The sequence below is a fragment of the Leptinotarsa decemlineata genome, unplaced genomic scaffold (genome assembly GCF_025532065.1).
Source record: "Leptinotarsa decemlineata unplaced genomic scaffold, Ldec_3_MD MMD2_tig00026317_RagTag_RagTag, whole genome shotgun sequence".
Classification (NCBI taxonomy): Eukaryota; Metazoa; Arthropoda; class Insecta; order Coleoptera; family Chrysomelidae; genus Leptinotarsa; species Leptinotarsa decemlineata.
In genome coordinates, this window is record NW_027412686.1 from 2746590 (window position 1) to 2765870 (window position 19281).

Sequence of the window (19281 nt, forward strand, 5' to 3'; positions counted from 1 at the left end):
CATGTGAATATTAATAATATTCGACTATCTCTGAACTCTGAAGTATACCCATATGAGCGTTGGAATCTGGATTTCGACAAGAAGTTAGACTCATCAGCTTACTATGCATATGAAAACTTCCAACGTAGCTACTATTATAAAACTATGAGTGAACCGATGATGGATATTGGTAGCTTTCGCAACAACCCACTATTCATTATCGACTGCTCCCATCAACCCGAAGCTATGAAGTCATCCACTGTCGACATCAAAATAGAATTCGAAACACGCAAGGTGAAGTTTCCAGCAAACACCAAAGTATATGCACTCATCCTCCACGATGCTGTTCTATCATATAATGCTCTTAATGGCTCTGTTCAAACTGGATTGTAATAAGATTGACATGTAATATGCTATGAAATATTCGATATTGATGAATAATAAAACACTCAATAATTATGTTATATCTTTTATTCACCAAACAATTAGATACAAACAAATATGGATTGAAACATTATTTTATTCACAAACATATACAACAGATTTCAAATATTTACAACACCATCATTTATCGCTTCTTCCAGTTGCGGGTTGGGACTCTGTGGTTCCAATTGATATTTCTCTATGATATTTTGCGGTAGGTAGGTGCATATGTCTTGAAGAAAATGTTTCAAGTCTGCTTCAATTATTAACTCACAGAACTCATCCAAATTTCTACTCCCATATGAATATTTATGACACAATGCCACACCGAGTTCATACTTCTCACTAAGCTCCAAAAGTTTTCGCACCTCTTCAGCATCGTAACATACACTCAAATCATAATTTGATGAATGTAGAGCATCAAAACTCAGATCAGCCATCTCCCAAGCCATTTTTCTTATGGCGGAATCCAAATCCACTGCTTCCGGCCACTCTTGGGCTGAATATTGCATCCACATATTTATAGAATGGTGAGTTCTGGAAATTCATAAATGGCATTCATTAGTTTGCAAATAATATAAAAAAAAATACTCACTTGAAATCTGACTATGTCTATGAAGTGACCAAGTTGATACATATTTTATATTAATCTACCATATTTTCACTATTTACAAAAAAAATCATAATTTCAAAATGTTCAATCTAAAACATTGAATTTCATCAATGATCGGGTTTTAGCACCAGGATAATCCTGCGAACTTTGACCCATATAAGTAAGTGTGAATTTGGCTTTGGATGAATTCACTTCACGAATGAAGTCTTCTGGTAATTGCTCTGTGACACGTTTTGGAAGCCATGCTTTAAAAGGAGTATCACTTTCCTCATCCAATAAAACTACTTGAATTGATTTACCATATCGTGTGGAATACATTGACATTTTTTCAATTTTATATTCTTTATCAATAACCAGAGCGTTTATAGGTTTCTGCTCTAAAGCTTCACTTTGTTGAATTATAGAAAAATTAATTTTTTCAATGTCAAATTTCAAATTATCCATATTCATAAATATAGTGAAATTACGGTTAATTAAAATAAAATATATATTCACCTCACTGACGAAAACGCCCTCTCGGATGGGTTGATACTCGTTGTCTTCACTTTGGAATTCGACAAGTACTTCTGTTTACCTATTTGGGTATTTTAGAGTGTCTAAACTGAATGTGGAAGCATGATATTCTGAACTTATATAGGAATTACCAACAAGGGAGGGGGCAACGCCGAACCCCACTGTTCAAGGTTATATTCTGTGCACGTCACGATTTCATTCAAGGTCAACATTCAATGCCATGGAGCAAGCTCAAGGTAGTCGAAGTGTCGAACGTCAAGGTCAAACCCCACACTCAAGGTCAAACACCGCATTCAATCTCATACTATGTGTACGACGTTCAAGGTTAGGTGACGTCATACGATATTCTGAACTTATATAGGAATTACCAACAAGGGAGTGGACAACGCCGAACGCCCACTGTTCAAGGTTATATTCTGTACACGTCACGATTTCATTCAAGGTCAACATTCAATGCCATGGAGCAAGCTCAAGGTAGTCGAAGTGTCGAACGTCAAGGTCAAACCCCACACTCAAGGTCAAACACCGCATTCAAGCTCATACTACGTGTACGACGTTCAAGGTTAGGTGACGTCATTCAAGGTCGTGTGACGTCTCAAGGTCAAAAGGGGTGGGGGGAGGCGTTCAGTCGGCATTAGCACCCTACTAACATTTTTCCCAATGAATTTAATCTCCAGCTATTCAAATCGAACGTGAATCGCTACTTTCGCACAGGCACCGCTTTTTGGACACCTTAAGGCTTTTCTTGTAGTGCTTGAAAAAAATATATGCGAGGATATAACAATGTGATTTTAATCATCAGATTGAAGTTATAACATTCTACAAAAATTAAATCGAAATCAATGACAGGTTTCTCAATAAAAAACTTTCTTTTCAACTAAATAATGATGAGTCATGATGAATACATATTTTTCCTCAATGGTCACGCCAATTTGCCAAACATTCTACACAATTCACTGAAAAATTAATGTCAGACTAAAAGAATTATGAATCGCTGTAAAGCTTTCAAACGTCATGAGAGTTTCATTCAACCATTGAATTCGTAATAACTTCCAGAGGGAGCCGTTCGCATTTCGAGAAATTTACGATAACCATCGCCCGAGCTATGCGAGTTGCTTTGAGCCAAACTTGCAAATTTGTGATTCACCAACAACAGCCAGACGCATGGAAAATTGCTGGGTTATTGGTGCCAAATGCACATACGACATATTTACAGTCTAATACGGAATAACTGGCTATTGTGCCCTTTCAGCTAGAGACAAGTTATAACTTAATATATTTGGGGTTTTTATTTGCGTTTTCAGACCTCTCGCTGAGGGATTGTGTTCGGATTTATCACCGATGGGCCATATATTCGGATTACTTCTTTATTGTTATCCATGACATACCTCTCTCGTTAACATTTCCAGATTCATTTTGGTCTTTCAGTAAAAATAATAAATCAATGAGATTTCAGTTCATGACAATCTTATTTTTGCTAATAATATATCTATTTCATCATGAGTATTTGTAGAAAAATATTAGGTTGTTTCAACAGTTTTGTCAATTTTTTATATCTACTCAAAACTATAATATCTCAGTGAATATTCATTCAATTTAATCGAAATGAGCGCCATTTGAATCAGTGCACTTCTGCCAACGTAACACAAGTCTTTTAATTCCGTCAGTATAAAATTTCGTGCTCTAGATTCGATGAAGTCGACGAAGTTATCAAAGTATTCAGAAAGATGATAGTTGGCTGGTGCAAAGTCTGAAGAGTATGGTGGGCAAGGCAGAACTTTGACGCTCAATTTCCGGACGGTGATTTGTGAAACGTTTAGAATTGAGTTGTCGTGGAGCAGTATTAGACCTCTTCTGTTGGATAGTGCCGGCTGTTGTTGACGCAATTTTCGATATATTTTGTCGACTTCCTCACAATAAGACTCTTCTGTGGTGGTTTGGCTCGGCTGAAGAAAGTTATAGTGGATCACACCAACCGCTGACCATCAAACAGTAACCATGATCTTTTCTGGTAGGTTTTTGCCTTTGAGAAGTGCCTGGGTTGCTCATCAGTGTTCAACCACTCTCCTGATCGTCTCCTGTTTTGTAGCTGATCCACTTTTTATCACACGTGACGAGCCGATCCAAAAAAGAATCGTTTCCCCAAATCCTCGTTCTATATTACTGTTGGTCGATAGCTCCGGAGCTCATCTTTGAGGCTAAAATTTCCGGACCGAAATTTTGCAAACTAACGTCGAACAGTGCGTTCATTAACACTATCATTGCCAAGTGCCTGGTTGATTTTGCTGGCGGTTTTGGCAGCGTTTTGGTTCACTTTAAATTCGTATAAAAAAACCGTCAAAAATCGCTCAATTACATCATCATATCGTAATAAGCGGAAAGGGTAAAAAAATCAAAATTTGGAAAGATATGCAAAGAGTACAAAATTGTCTATCGATCAGTATTATTCACGGTCTTCCGATCGTGAGTCGGGCGCACTACCATCGCGGCCAATTCCACAATTGAGGGTAGACAACAATAGACTAAATGATGATAAGCTCATGCTAATGAAGTTGGTTAAATAAAAGTTAATTATTTGGAATACACACAGTAGAGACTGAAAAAAGTCATTTCTATCAAAAAATATATTTGAAATGAAAAAAAAAAAATGGTTCCGCCCGGGATCGAACCGGGGACCTGCTATTAGAAAAGTTGCTGAGGATGTCGGCATATCGGTTGGCTCATGCCATGCAATTTTTTCGTAAATTTTGGGCATGAAGCGTGTATCAGCAAAATTCATTCTGAAATTGCTGAATTTTGACAAAAAACCGTCGCATGAGCATCGCTCAGGAATTGTTGAATGACGTCAACGGCGATCCTGATTTGCTCAAAAGAGTCATAACTGGTGATGGATCATAGGTATATGGCTGTGACATCGAAACCGAAGTCCAATCATCCTAATGGAAGAGCCAAGGTGAGGCAAGACCAAAAAAAGCACAGAAAGTTTGATCGACTGTCTAGCTTTTGCTCACTGTTTTTTTCGATTACCGTGGCGTAGTGCATCAGGAGTTCTTGCCACCTACTCAAACTGTCGTTAAGGAGTATTATGTCGAAGTTATGCCCCGCTTGCGAGAAGCAATATGAAGAAATCGTCCGGAATTGTGGAAAAACAATTCATGGCTTTGGCATCACGATAATGCACCTACTCACTCGTCATTGCTTGTTCATAATGTTTTAGTCAATAGCAACACCGTAATCATGCCTTAGCCACCGTATCCACCAGATTTGACCGTCTGCCACGTTTTTCTATTTCCAAGATTAAAGAGACCCATGAAAAGACGGCGTGTTGCGACGATTGAGGGTATAAAACCGAATAGCTGAGAGACTTCAAGGACATACCAAAAAGTGATCCCAAAAAAACTTCTGTTGGGTCATATGAACCTTCTCGATAATATATAATTTCTATAGTTCTAATTCAATCTTACACTGTCATTTATGAGTAGTACAAGTGAAAATGGTCGAAAAATGAAAACAACAACTTAGTTAGGATGTTTCAGCAGAAGTTTTTTCATTAAGTCTGATACTGATTATGACTGACAAACCACGGCTAGACTTCAAATATTTATTTCAGGAATGTCTCATAGTCTTTCGTCACTTCTGATATAGGTAATTTTCCAGAAAATTAAAGTTATTCCTATTTCGTGTTCCATTTTTCGTACGGCGTTTGGTTAGGAAATATATGTTTGGGAAAACATATACAAACAAAGAAACAAGAAAATTTTCACATGCGACACATTCAAATGACCGCACAAGGCTCATACTCATTTGATACTTCCGGAATATATGACCCCCTGAAAATTTAACATAGGCTTGCAAATTGCTGCTGACGTTTCAACATTATCTTTGATGATCATCCGAATTTCTGTTTACAACCATCATGTTGCAATCAGAATCAAATAGCAGGCTGATGAACCAGAACTCTAATGAATACTGTTGAAAGTTCTTAATGCATAAGCTCAAGACTTTTATCCCGACCTATTCAAAATTCTCATATATACTCAATCAAAACCTAGTTCATGAAAATTTCGGATTGCCTGCAATATATTTCATTGGATATCATTTAGGTAAACAAATTTGAGAGGTAGTTTAGCGATACAAGAATATGAGTATGTCGAAAATTTTTTATTGAAATTTTTCAAAATGTTCTATGTGACAAGTTTCATTATATATTTCAACATCAAGATAATATTGTCGATTTTTTTTTTCATATAAACAGAGTGAATGAATGATGAGTGAGAGTTGATGGATGTTTCGAAGACTCCCAGAACATTAATACAACTGTCACAGAATGATTCGGCTCTTTGTTGTTATAGTATGTAGCGCTCTAAATTCCCGCTTCAAGATAAGTTCACAAATAAATAACAAAAAAAAATGACAAAAACAAAAAAAATATCTTCCCCTATGTCAGTATATTATTATTATTCTGGACAAATGCCACTAGCACAGTGAAGACGGGGTGGTCCATAAAAGGTGTTCAAGGGCGCCACATGATTTGATTGCCCAGAATAAAAGATGGTTATAAGTCCCGACAGATCATGAAAGGTAGAATCTTATATATATATATATATATATATATATATATATATATATATATATATATATATATATATATATATATATATATATATATATATATATATATATATATATATATATATATATTTATAAAAAAAGCTGATGACACTGCAGAATATATTGTATTCTTATAGTACAAAAAAAAAATATTCACCTAGTGAACAACGGATATAAAAATAATAACAATAAGGCCTATTTAATCACCAGGTCCTAAACAAAATAAACATTAAAAAATATATTTTGGATATGTAGCGGAAATTGTCGATTGAATAACCATGGAATCAAACCCCACTCTAACCCAAAGATTAAGCTTAAACTCAGGCGCAGGAAAAATAAAATAATGATAAATACGTAATTTCCGCTTTCCATGAAATAATTAGTGGTATAGTTGATAAATGGATCTTAATAAGTATATCACTAGATCACAAAAAAAATTCTTAACCCTCTTATCTAGGTACTTGCGTGCTGGGGCATAAGACGCTGACTCCGTTTCCGGTAGGTATGGCTCAAGGTTATATCAAATCGTGTAGATCAAATCCCAAGCCAACCAAAAAAAAAACCCTTCTCAGAAGGGTTTTTTTTGTTTCTTCCAAAGAGGAAAAAGAAGTAGACCAGCAAAATTCCTGGGCGTTGGTTTATTATTTTTTTTTTTGTCCCAAATAACACCTCCAACTCACAATGGATCGTTTAAAAAGAATGGAGAAAATTCTCAACTTCCCTTCTAGTGATGTGAACACTTTGAGAAATCCGTCCCAATAGGTGTAACTGGAATTTTTCCACCTTTGTAGTTTTTTTTTATAGTAGCAGCAATTGAAATTGAACGGCTCCGGTCAAATAAATCCCTTAAACGGCTCGTGATAGTCCTCAACAATAACTACATCAATGACCAAAATCAAAGAGGCACTTCAATCACTATTTTGATATCAGAAGTAGAATCCCCAACGTGGGTAACAATAAAAATTGTTGCACTCCCTCAACCGTTAGACCTGCCTGTCGTTCATTTTGAAACACACTCCCAAAAATAGATGATTTTCGCCTCCCTCTCACAGTTCCATCGAATTACAACACTCTCCTAAGAAAACTTCGCGAAATGAATATCATTCATTCACGATTCCTGCAGTACTATTTTCCTGCGAGTGCGATCACCCACACCTAGGTGTCACATATGATTAAAAGCAGGAAACCTAGAACGTACCTAATGAGGGTACGGTCAATTGCTATCAACGATTTGGAAGGACAGTTACTCGTTTCCAGATGGCCCTACCGAATTGGAAAATATAAAGTCACGAAAATGAGTTAAGAAAATAAACTTTACAGGGAATAACAAACAAGTATTATTAGCATTCAAATTCAATAAAAAAAAATGTTACAAATTCCCCCTTACTTCAAGAAAATTTACTCAGGTAAATTTTCACTAGCGCTAGTTGGCTTCAAATCCTTAATGTTCCAAACCCCCTTGAAGATTCCGTTGGAGTCTTCCAACTCGTACGTCCAAGGGGAAACTTTCTTTCTAACTAAAAAAGGTCCCACAAATTTTGGAGCAAGTTTACTGGTATAATATTTGGACGCATCCGAGAGTACAAAATTCTTTCTCCAAACTAATTGGTGGGGTAAGAGCTGTTCTGGTCGCCGGCGAAAGTTATAATTTTTCATATTTTTATCTGCAGCCCTATCTAAGCGTTTCCTGACATCTGCAAATAGGTTTTTGAAATCGTCTTCCCTAGTCGTACCTTCTGGAATGCCATTATCTTCAAGATATAATTTTTCCTTCAGTTTCTTCTTATCGAATTCACTACCATGAAGTACCATGTTTCTCCCAAAGTTTATGAAATACGGCGTATTGCCAGTTGTCTCATGAATTGCGGTTCGGGTGGCGCAGGCCACTTTTGATAGACTGTTGTCCCACTTGCGATGATTATCAGAGACGTAAACTGCTAACATCTTCTTTAGAGTCCGATTGTACCTTTCAGTAGGATTAGCTTGGGGGTGATAGTAGGCATTATACCGGATCTCCACTCCATATGCTTCCATCAAATTAGAGAATAGCTTCGACTTGTATTGTGGACCATTGTCGCAGAGAATGAGACGAGGAACACCAAAAATCAAAAATACGTTTTCTTCTATCTCCTTTGCGACAGCAGAAGCTGTGGCTGTTCTCAATGGAAACACCAAGGCGAACTTGCTGAAAATATCCATCACCACTAAGATAAATTGATTACCACGACTAGATCTGGGAAAAGGTCCCATTAAATCTGTAGATATTACCTCCCAAGGGTGAATTGCTCTAGGCTGAGGTATTATCAGCCCTCTAGGTCCGCCAGTATCTCCATTATGTGCTGCACAAACTGAACACTGTCTTACATACCTTGTCACATCACTCTTTAGCTTAGGCCAATAAAACCGTTCTGAAACTCTACCATACGTCTTCAATACACCCATGTGTCCAGATGTTGGGGGATCATGAGCCTCTCTCAGAATCGTATCACGTTGTTCTTTGGGCACAACCTCCTTCCACTTTTCCACTTCAGGTACCAAACTAGACAGGGAACTTTGAATACACTTATAGAGTCGTCCGTCGCAACTCCTCCACTGTGGATACTTTAGCGGTTCTTTGTTGACTTTATCCAACATTCCCCTATACCAGGAATCCCTCGTAACCACAGTTATGTCGTCTATTACCGGTACAGATCTGGAGAGAGTATCCGGGACTACGTGATCTTTCCCTTTTCGATGTATTATCTTAAAATTGTATTGCTGCAACCTGACCGCCTATCTAGCTAATCTCCCTGTCGGGTCTTCCAGGTTTTGCAGCCATACTAACGAGTAGTGATCAGTAATCACGGTAAATGGTACACCCTCTAAATAAGGTCTTAGCTTTTCGATCGACCATAGAACCGCTAAACACTCTCGTTCGGTCGTCGAATAATTTCTCTCTTGTCTGGTCAGAGATCGGCTTAAGTAACTGATGACGCGATCCATATCTGGGTGAGGTTGCACCAAAACTGCTCCAAGGCCATAGGCTGAGGCATCACATTGAACGACAAAGGGAAGGTTATAATCAGGACAGTTTAGCACGGGTGCCGCCACAAGGCATTCCTTGAGCTTCTCAAAAGAACGTTGACACTCAGGAGTCCAGGTGAATTTTCGACCTTTCTTTAAGAGAGCCGTCATCGGAGAGATTAGGGTTGCAAAGTTGTTCACAAATCGCCTGTACCACGAAAAAGTACCTATAACTCTTCTCACCTCCTTTATTGTCTTAGGTTCAGCCAGTTGAAGCATACCTTGTACTTTTTCTGGATCAACATGCAAACCGTTTCGGTCGACAACATACCCTAAGTAGCGCAGTTCTGGTCGACAAAATTGGCACTTGTCAAAACTAACAGTCAATCTGGCCTTACGTAATCTGAGAAACACTTCTTCCAAAATTTTTAAGTGGTCTTCAAACGTCTGGGTAACAATGACTATATCGTCGAGGTACACGAAAACGTGAGGTTCAAGTTCGGACCCCAGGACTTGGTCGATCAGTCTTTGCCAGGTGGCAGGAGCATTGTGAAGGCCGAATGGCATCCGCTTAAAATGATAAAGACCTCTCCCCGGTACTGTGAATGCTGTATAGGGTCTCGATTGCTCTGCCACTGGAACTTGCCAGTACGCGGACTTGATGTCGATGGTAGACAAATAATGTGCATCGCGCAGTTTGTCTAGTGTACTCGAGATATATGGTAAGGGGTAGCTATCCCTTTCGGTGACGGCATTTAACTTCCTGAAGTCCACACAGAATCTATATTTGCCATCCTTCTTCTTCACTAGTAAAATAGGTGAGGACCAAGCACTTCTCGATTTTTCAATAACTCCTAACCTGAGCATCTCTTCAAGTTCTCTGTCGATGTGACTCTGCATGACCGGATTAACTGGGTAGTATCTTTGCTTGATTGGAGAAGCAGAAGTTACTATCTTATGCTCCACCAGGTCTGTACATCCTAAGTTCTTACCCATAAGTTCCAAATTACGTTGGACGAGTGCGTCAAGCCTGGAATTTTGCAAAGGGGTGAGGCGAGTTTGACTTCTAAGGTGGTCAACGATATCCACTGTAGCCGGCAGTTCAGAAAAACACCATTCATCATGACGAAGGTCAGGAACTATGCCCATAACTTTCCAAAAATCAGTTCCCAAGATGAGCGTGTGAGGAACTTCCAAAACAACTAACACATTCATCAGCCTCAGACGGTCCCTGACTTGAAATGGTATAGAACATCCTCCAATACTCTGGCAAGTTTGACCGTTGGCAACCCTACAGACAACTTTCCTATTGGTATCCAGTGGCAGTCCTAGTCCACTAATAAGCTTCCACCCGCGACTCCCAAGAATTGTTGTTGAAGCACCAGAGTCAAGCAATCCCAATAATGTCACCCCTAGAATACTAACTCTCAAGTAAGGCCTCTCATCATTCTCAGCATGGTCTAATATGAAGTCAAGGATCGGCTGTAGTCTATCATTGGTCGAGAAGATATTGTCGACGCGTCCTTTTCGACCAGTTAAGACCGTCGCACCTCGTTTCCCGTTGTTGAACACTTTGGGCAGGTTTTTGTAGTGAATCCCTCCTTTTTGCATGTGAAGCAATATAATTTCTTTGGCATTGCACAGCCGATTGCCCTATGTCCTACCTGATTACAGCGGTAACAAATAATTTGACGGCTGGTAGAAGAGTTTGAGGAGGTAGAAGCAATATCCAAGCGACTGATGTTCTCTGTTACATTCACAAATGCAAGATCTTTCTCCAAAACATTCATTCTTCGACTTGAAGGTTCTACGTAGTTATTTATAGTATCCCGTCTGGCCTCCATGCTCCTACATAATAACCTGAGTTCATCAATTGAGGTTGGTAGAGGGTCTCTCAATCTATCTTGGTAAAATGGATGTAAATTTGCCATGATTATTGAAAGCTTCACTTCTTCCGTTACTGGACAACGCAATCGCCATTGATAGGCTCTCTCCCCAAACAAATCCAACCCAGACTCAAATAACACTTCTTTAGGGACATTTCGGGCCAATCTCAATTCCTCAACCTTTTCGAAAAACGCGGAAATGGAAACTGACTTTGAACTTCCTGTGAACTTTTCCAGGCTCCACTTGTGTGGTGGTACCATCTTCGAAGTAGATTGGGTGTGGTATATAGGAGAAACAGATCGCGGAGAAGAGGTTTGTGCGTTTTGTATCCCAGCTTGAAATGCTTGTCTGTTCGTGGTACCGTGCATTACACTCAGCCCTGGTGGAACTTGTTGAACCGAAGGTAACCTCAAATTTGTCTCAAGCGAATCTAGTTTGGCGAGAAATTCATCATACCTTGTGAGAGCGTCAGCCAGTAATTCAGCCCTCAGTGCATTATCGTCTTCAAGTTCCCCAGCCTCCATATGGTCTATCCGTCCAAAAACATGAGCAAATTTTGTCTCTATCTTGACTGCTTCGCTGCTTCCTCTCCCAGTTGTTAGTCCGACGATCCTTGCTTCTAAATCTTCAGTCAGTTTCTTCTTCACCGCTTCCGCATCATCTTCAAATGTATACGGGTATGTCGGATACTTCAAACTTGCTCCGGACTTCTCAAATCTCAGAGCCGTAGCAAGACGATTCCTCATTTCATCACAATTTCCAGTTGCAATACCGCGTATTTTCAGTTCGTACTCTAGCTCATCCTTGTCCAGTCGATTTATCAACATTTTCCGAGCCATTTTAACAAAATGACTTTAACACTAAAAAATTATCAAATGTTTTTTTTTTAATTTTTTTTTAATTTTTTTTTTAGAAAAAAAAAATGTGGCCCCACGTTGGGCGCCAAATGTAGCGCTCTAAATTCCCGCTTCAAGATAAGTTCACAAATAAATAACAAAAAAAAATAACAAAAACAAAAAAATATCTTCCCCTATGTCAGTATATTATTATTATTCTGGACAAATGCCACTAGCACAGTGAAGACGGGGTGGTCCATAAAAGGTGTTCAAGGGCGCCACATGATTTGATTGCCCAGAATAAAAGATGGTTATGAGTTCCGACAAATCATGAAAGGTAGAATCTTATATATATATATATATATATATATATATATATATATATATATATATATATATATATATATATATATATATATATATATATTTATAAAAAAAGCTGATGACACTGCGGAATATATTGTATTCTTATAGTACAAAAAAAAAATATTCACCTAGTGAACAACGGATATAAAAATAATAACAATAAGGCCTATTTAATCACCAGGTCCTAAACAAAATAAACATTAAAAAATATATTTTGGATATGTAGCGGAAATTGTCGATTGAATAACCATGGAATCAAACCCCACTCTAACCCAAAGCTTAAGCTTAAACTCAGGCGCAGGAAAAATAAAATAATGATAAATACGTAATTTCCGCTTTCCATGAAATAATTAGTGGTATAGTTGATAAATGGATCTTAATAAGTATATCACTAGATCACAAAAAAAATTCTTAACCCTCTTATCTAGGTACTTGCGTGCTGGGGCATAAGACGCTGACTCCGTTTCCGGTAGGTATGGCTCAAGGTTATATCAAATCGTGTAGATCAAATCCCAAGCCAACCAAAAAAAAAACCCTTCTCAGAAGGGTTTTTTTTGTTTCTTCCAAAGAGGAAAAAGAAGTAGACCAGCAAAATTCCTGGGCGTTGGTTTATTATTTTTTTTTTTGTCCCAAATAACACCTCCAACTCACAATGGATCGTTTAAAAAGAATGGAGAAAATTCTCAACTTCCCTTCTAGTGATGTGAACACTTTGAGAAATCCGTCCCAATAGGTGTAACTGGAATTTTTCCACCTTTGTAGTTTTTTTTTATAGTAGCAGCAATTGAAATTGAACGGCTCCGGTCAAATAAATCCCTTAAACGGCTCGTGATAGTCCTCAACAATAACTACATCAATGACCAAAATCAAAGAGGCACTTCAATCACTATTTTGATATCAGAAGTAGAATCCCCAACGTGGGTAACAATAAAAATTGTTGCACTCCCTCAACCGTTAGACCTGCCTGTCGTTCATTTTGAAACACACTCCCAAAAATAGATGATTTTCGCCTCCCTCTCACAGTTCCATCGAATTACAACACTCTCCTAAGAAAACTTCGCGAAATGAATATCATTCATTCACGATTCCTGCAGTACTATTTTCCTGCGAGTGCGATCACCCACACCTAGGTGTCACATATGATTAAAAGCAGGAAACCTAGAACGTACCTAATGAGGGTACGGTCAATTGCTATCAACGATTTGGAAGGACAGTTACTCGTTTCCAGATGGCCCTACCGAATTGGAAAATATAAAGTCACGAAAATGAGATAAGAAAATAAACTTTACAGGGAATAACAAACAAGTATTATTAGCATTCAAATTCAATAAAAAAAAATGTTACGAATACAACAACAATCTACCCATATGCCCCTTCAAGCAATCCGGAAGATCTGACCAGTTTTTAGATCCAGATTGTTCTGGAATTGTGTGTTTCTATCTACATACACGATCGACGGTAGGTCAGTGAGTTGGTAGCCAAGAGGTCTGCCTAATCAATGCAATGCCTACATCAACTGTACACTTCACAATTCACTCAACAGGCTGAGCAAAAACATCTTATCGAACGAAAGAAATCTTTTTTAAATTGGAAAGGTTATATTTTTAGGAGTGATTAATTTTTGGGGCCGAGGAAAGGAAGATTTCAGTTGTAATGTGCCATTTTGATTACTTTCCTTCCTGCATTGGGACGAAAGATATAAAAGTGAATAAAAATGCCAAAAATAACTAGACAGTTAACATCAATAATGACATCCCTTCAAGTCCGCGTGTGGCATAGAATGCGGACCGACTGGATTCTGTTTAAAAAAAAGTCTGTTTAAAATCTGTTTTTCCGTTAATCAGCTGTCGTCCCCATACGAACGAAAACTCTCAGAAGTCGAGAAACGTGTGCGAGCTAAGGACTAACGAGGTCTTACCTTTTAACGTGTGATTCCTAACACGGATGCAGAATCATCCCAGCTTCAATCAGATAAATTCTTTCGAGAAAAATATCTGGTCGAGGCAGGAATCGAACCCACGGTCTTCCGATCGTGAGTCGGGCGCACTACCATCGCGGCCAATTCCACAATTGAGGGTAGACAACAATAGACTAAATGATGATAAGCTCATGCTAATGAAGTTGGTTAAATAAAAGTTAATTATTTGGAATACACACAGTAGAGACTGAAAAAAGTCATTTTTATCAAAAAATATATTTGAAATGAAAAAAAAAATGGTTCCGCCCGGGATCGAACCGGGGACCTTCTGCGTGTAAAGCAGACGTGATAACCGCTACACTACGAAACCAGTTACTTGATTTTAGAGTAGTTATTGCTAACAAACTTTAGGATATAACCGTACAAATCGTTTGATCTGCTAACAAAATAACAATCAGAAGATGACACCACTTGCATTGTTTTATACGTTTGTTAAGTTTTGACAAAAATCATCTCTTGCTTTGATGAGGTATGGGAATCATCAATGGTAAATTTATTCACACTCGTTAATAAGTGAAAATTAGGAAGTGACAAATATCATTTATAAGTTGAACTCCTCACTTTTCAATGGTCATATTCATGCAGAAAAATTAACAATTATCGATTAACAAGTGACGAGTAGGAGTTGGCCAACTTTCAACTTTCTTACTTTAATTGTAGCGAATTTTTTGCTAGTATACGCATGTAGTACGCAACTGATTGCTGATTGGCTTCTTTCACAACACATGTACCTACCTATAACATGTTAGGCTTTGCTCTGTTTAATTACATTGTTTCCTAAATAATTTGTTCATAAAATCGCTGAAGTCGAAATTGATGCTGTGTTGAAAATTGATACACAATAGTCGATATTACATATTTTCTTTTTTCGATAAAATTTAAAAACTATTATTTAAATTGTGCCTTTTTGATTAGGAATGCTTGAACGCCATCTTTTCTCTACACGTTCCTTGCTAATTTATAATTGAAACATGTTACTTGCTACTTGCTAATTGAATGTGCAAAAATCCACTATGAAATAGATACCATCTAATGTCTACATTTGAATTACTATAATAAAGAAAAAATATTTGTTTGATTGTAATATATAAACTCCAAAATTGTCTGTATTTTATTAAGATCTCTACAAAAATCGTATGCAAAACACTTTAAATTGTCATGGGCTTTGGAAAATTAGTGTTAGTTTGTATTTAAAAAAAATATGTCTTCTTTTTGAATTTATTTTACGCTGAAGTGATGAAATGAACAAGGACATTAAGTTCAGTCATTGCGAATCAAAACAGCTAAAACCAATACTAGCAAATTACATGTTTCACCCAAAATATTCGTGTTATTATGATTCCAAAGAAATCGATATAAGAAATCATAGAAATCATAAGAAAAAATTATACTACATAGTTTATGTTTTAAATTACAATAGTAACCTACTGCCGATGGCTGTAGAAAAAGAATTTCGAAAACTTTTGTTATTTTTTGCACTTACTGTTGAAAACATTTCATAGCGGAACAAATTGAATTTATCAATAAACTTCATTTTCATAATATAAGTTTTACTAGGCTTATTGCTCGTGTGCTTGATAATACTATACCAATGAATATTTGAATGATTATGTAGTAGAATTGATCCAACGTTCTGAAACATTTTACAATGGATCACATTCAAATAACTTGCTAAACTAAGAACTAACTCAAGCTTCAGGTGTCTCCCGTTCATGAATATTAAGTAGGTACTTCAAAAATGTACAAATCTTTTCCACAAGAAAATATATCATCATAGTGAATAAATAAGTTCCTTGATATGAAAAGCAGTTTGGTGGATGAATGTGTCAGCGTTTATATAAAAGCCAAATGAAATGAATTCATCATTTCGGTTACGGTACATATTTCAACAAAATCCCAAAACACGTCAAATTTAAATCACAATTTGACATACTTCAACGGGAAAATGCTAGGTACCTCTACTTTCAACCTCTGTCGAATGACAGGTACAAATCCCATTTTTTAATGTGGAGTATAGGCTTGTGATATATAGTTTAAAAGGTCTCTCCTTTCTCTATTCAAAAATGTTATCGTTTTCAAGTTTATTGCAACAATTAAGATAAAATAAATTAAAATCATGTGGTTACCGAAATTCGAAAAAATACACTCAAAACTTATTTCATGTTGGGGTATTAATAATAAAAAAGTAAGCAAAAACCATAGCAATGTTCTTTTTAGATGGTATCCTTTTAAAAACTGTAAATAATTTCCGTGACAACGTTAGTTTGAAACGCCTTGTCAATTTGTGTTGTATGTTGCAACATTAGTTGTCAGTGTTTTAATTTAAGTTTAAAGTTTGTCGACTTCAAATATGACAAATGGTTGTATTAAAGGTAATGCATAAAATAACAGTTTTACAAATGATCGGTTACGGAGATAAAACCCGAACACAATAGGGAGTAGCTTGACTATTTTCATAAGAAATTTCCTAATTTACCGTCCATATCTCAAGGAACAATAAGCAAAATGGAGAAACAGTTTCGCGGGATTGGTCATGTGGGGCAGATAAAAAATGCAGCAAAAAATTAGTGATGAACTCAAATTAGATGTGATGATAGAGTTTGACCAAGACCCACATACATCGAGTAGACAGGCATCCACTACATTCAATGGTAGACATATTAAAAGAAAATTAAATGCATCACTATGAAATGATTCCTACTCAGGAGCTCATGAAAGACTATTTTGAGAGAAGACTTAAAAGAACGAATTAAGCTTGTGATTAGGTCGGTCACACCTGATATGTTGAATTATATTAGAAGACAGTTTTATTTGAGATTAGGATGTTGCCAAAACGTTCGCGGTGAACATGTTGAACACGTACTTCGTTAACATCCATAGTTATGTTGTATTCTACATTTCATTACGTTTTGCATTACATTATAGTTTTTGAGTGTTATTTATCGAATTTCGGTAACCACATGATTTTAATTTATTTTATCCTAATATGCAATAAACTTGAAAGCGATAACATTTTTGAATAGGGAATGAAAATACCTTTCAAACGATATATCACAAATTTATACTTCCTATTTAAAAAATTGGGGGTTTTACCTGTCACTCGAAGGGGGTTAAAGGTAGGGGTGGCATTTTTACATTGACGAATGTCAAATTCTAATATTCATTTGACGTATTTCAGTTTTTTTAAATATGTACAGTAACCGAAATAATGAAATTATTCCATTTGGCTTTTACACACTGTATATGCTTTTCCATTGGGTGTATATTTTACTTTAGAGATGTTGTAGGTGAATAGGCATAATGCCGTTGTCGGGATGATAGCAACCCATAATCACATGTTCATCATGAACCGTTCATCGTAGATAATTGAAATAGTAAGTTTTAAAGAAGTGACACCTATGTTGACGACTTCGCCACTTCTGAAAAACACTTTAGTGTAGGTCACTCATGCAATAGCAATTGAATAAGGAAGAGAAGTTATAATTGAATATAAAATACTAGCGAGCCTCCCCGGCTCCGCACTGGCACCATGCTGATACTAAATGAAAATTCACCCACCAGAATTTTAAGGGCATGGAGAAACAGTTATAAAAAGAAATATTGTTTTATGCCCTCACGGTAGGCGCCTCATCTGGAATATTTAAAAATCCTTTCTTATTGTTCATCTTTTATATATAAAATTAGGTTACATACAAAATTTCAGCCCCCGAAAAGATACCGGTACGGAGAAACAGTGATGAAAAGTAACTCCATTTTATGAACTCCCCTTTTTCCCCCGCGGCACGCACATTTAGTTGGAATATTTAAAAATCTTCTCTTATTGCACATCTATAACATAAAACGAACCTACATACAAAATTTCAGACTTCGAGAATTTAGCGGTACGGAGAAACAGTGATGAAAATGTAATTTTCATATGTAAACGCACCCCTTTTATCCCAGGGAGGCGTCCCAGTTGAAATATTCAGAAATCCTTCCTTATTGTATATTTACAATATAAAACGAACTTACGTTCAAAATTTTAGCCTCCAAAAATATAGCGTTACGTAGAAACAGTGATGGAAAGGTAATTTTCATATGTAAACGCGACGCTTCCTAGGACTCACTAGTACCGAGAAACAGGTATGAATGGGTGAGTATTAAGTGTGTAACTTTCGCATTTATAAGTATAGAGGAAGAGGTGAGATGATCAAAATACATGTACAAGGGTGAAGTGTTTTTGTATTAGTTGAATGAGTTGATTGATGGGTGTCCCAATGTGGTATAGGAATATTTTATGAAATAATTTTCCGCTCCTTTCATTATCCATAGAAACTCGATGTGCCAGCAGTCGCAGGACTTGGACCTTCTGCGTGGGAACCAAAAAATCTTCGTTTCCTGTTTGAGTTATGAAATTAAGTAAAATCTAGTACCTAAATCATTCTCCCACATGCAGTAATCAGGGGTGGAAAAGGAAGGAGGGTACATTATAGGGGTAGGGGAAATTACTGTACTGCTGAGCACAGGAAGACAACAAAAACACGCCGCCACATAGTCCCACGATTGGACTGGTCGATGTTGGGGGTGGCTCGCCACTCAACAGATTTTAGCTTCAGCCTTCGTCTGTGTCGTCTCGCGTCCTGCAAAGCTAACACGAGCTTCACAGGTAACGCTAGTTGCACACACACCGATTTTGGACGGCCGACTTTGTACCGGTCGTCCGAATTCCAATAGTGAACCACATGTGGGAACGGGACCTTGCACACATGCCTACCGGTGATCGTCGCCGGTAAAATACCGGTGAGCAGCCGTCCACTGCCACTGTATCGCCGGCAGTACCGGGAAGTAGTGGCGTACATGACGAAATACACTCTTGCATAGTCACCGATTTTTTACCGACCATTCCAGTCTCGAATGCTCCGTGAAATTGTAGTTACTACGCATTAACTTCGTTTTGGTAGTGCGTGCTAATACGACAACAAAGCAACTGATTGTTTGACCGATAAAAATCCGGTGAGTGTGCAAGCACCCGCTACCAATAAAATATCGGCCGATTTTATACTGGCCGTCCAAAATCGGTGTTCGTGCAACTA

At 37.4% G+C, this 19281-nt stretch overlaps 1 long non-coding RNA gene and 1 other non-coding gene across 2 annotated transcripts in view; both read right to left on the minus strand.

The window, feature by feature from the left end:
- Positions 1–19281, minus strand: part of LOC141485372 (uncharacterized) — a 288974-nt gene that overhangs the window by 181963 nt on the left and 87730 nt on the right. The window lies entirely within an intron of this gene.
- On the minus strand, positions 14447–14519 carry TRNAV-UAC (transfer RNA valine (anticodon UAC)). The gene has a single exon. It is a non-coding gene; the product is annotated as a tRNA-Val (tRNA).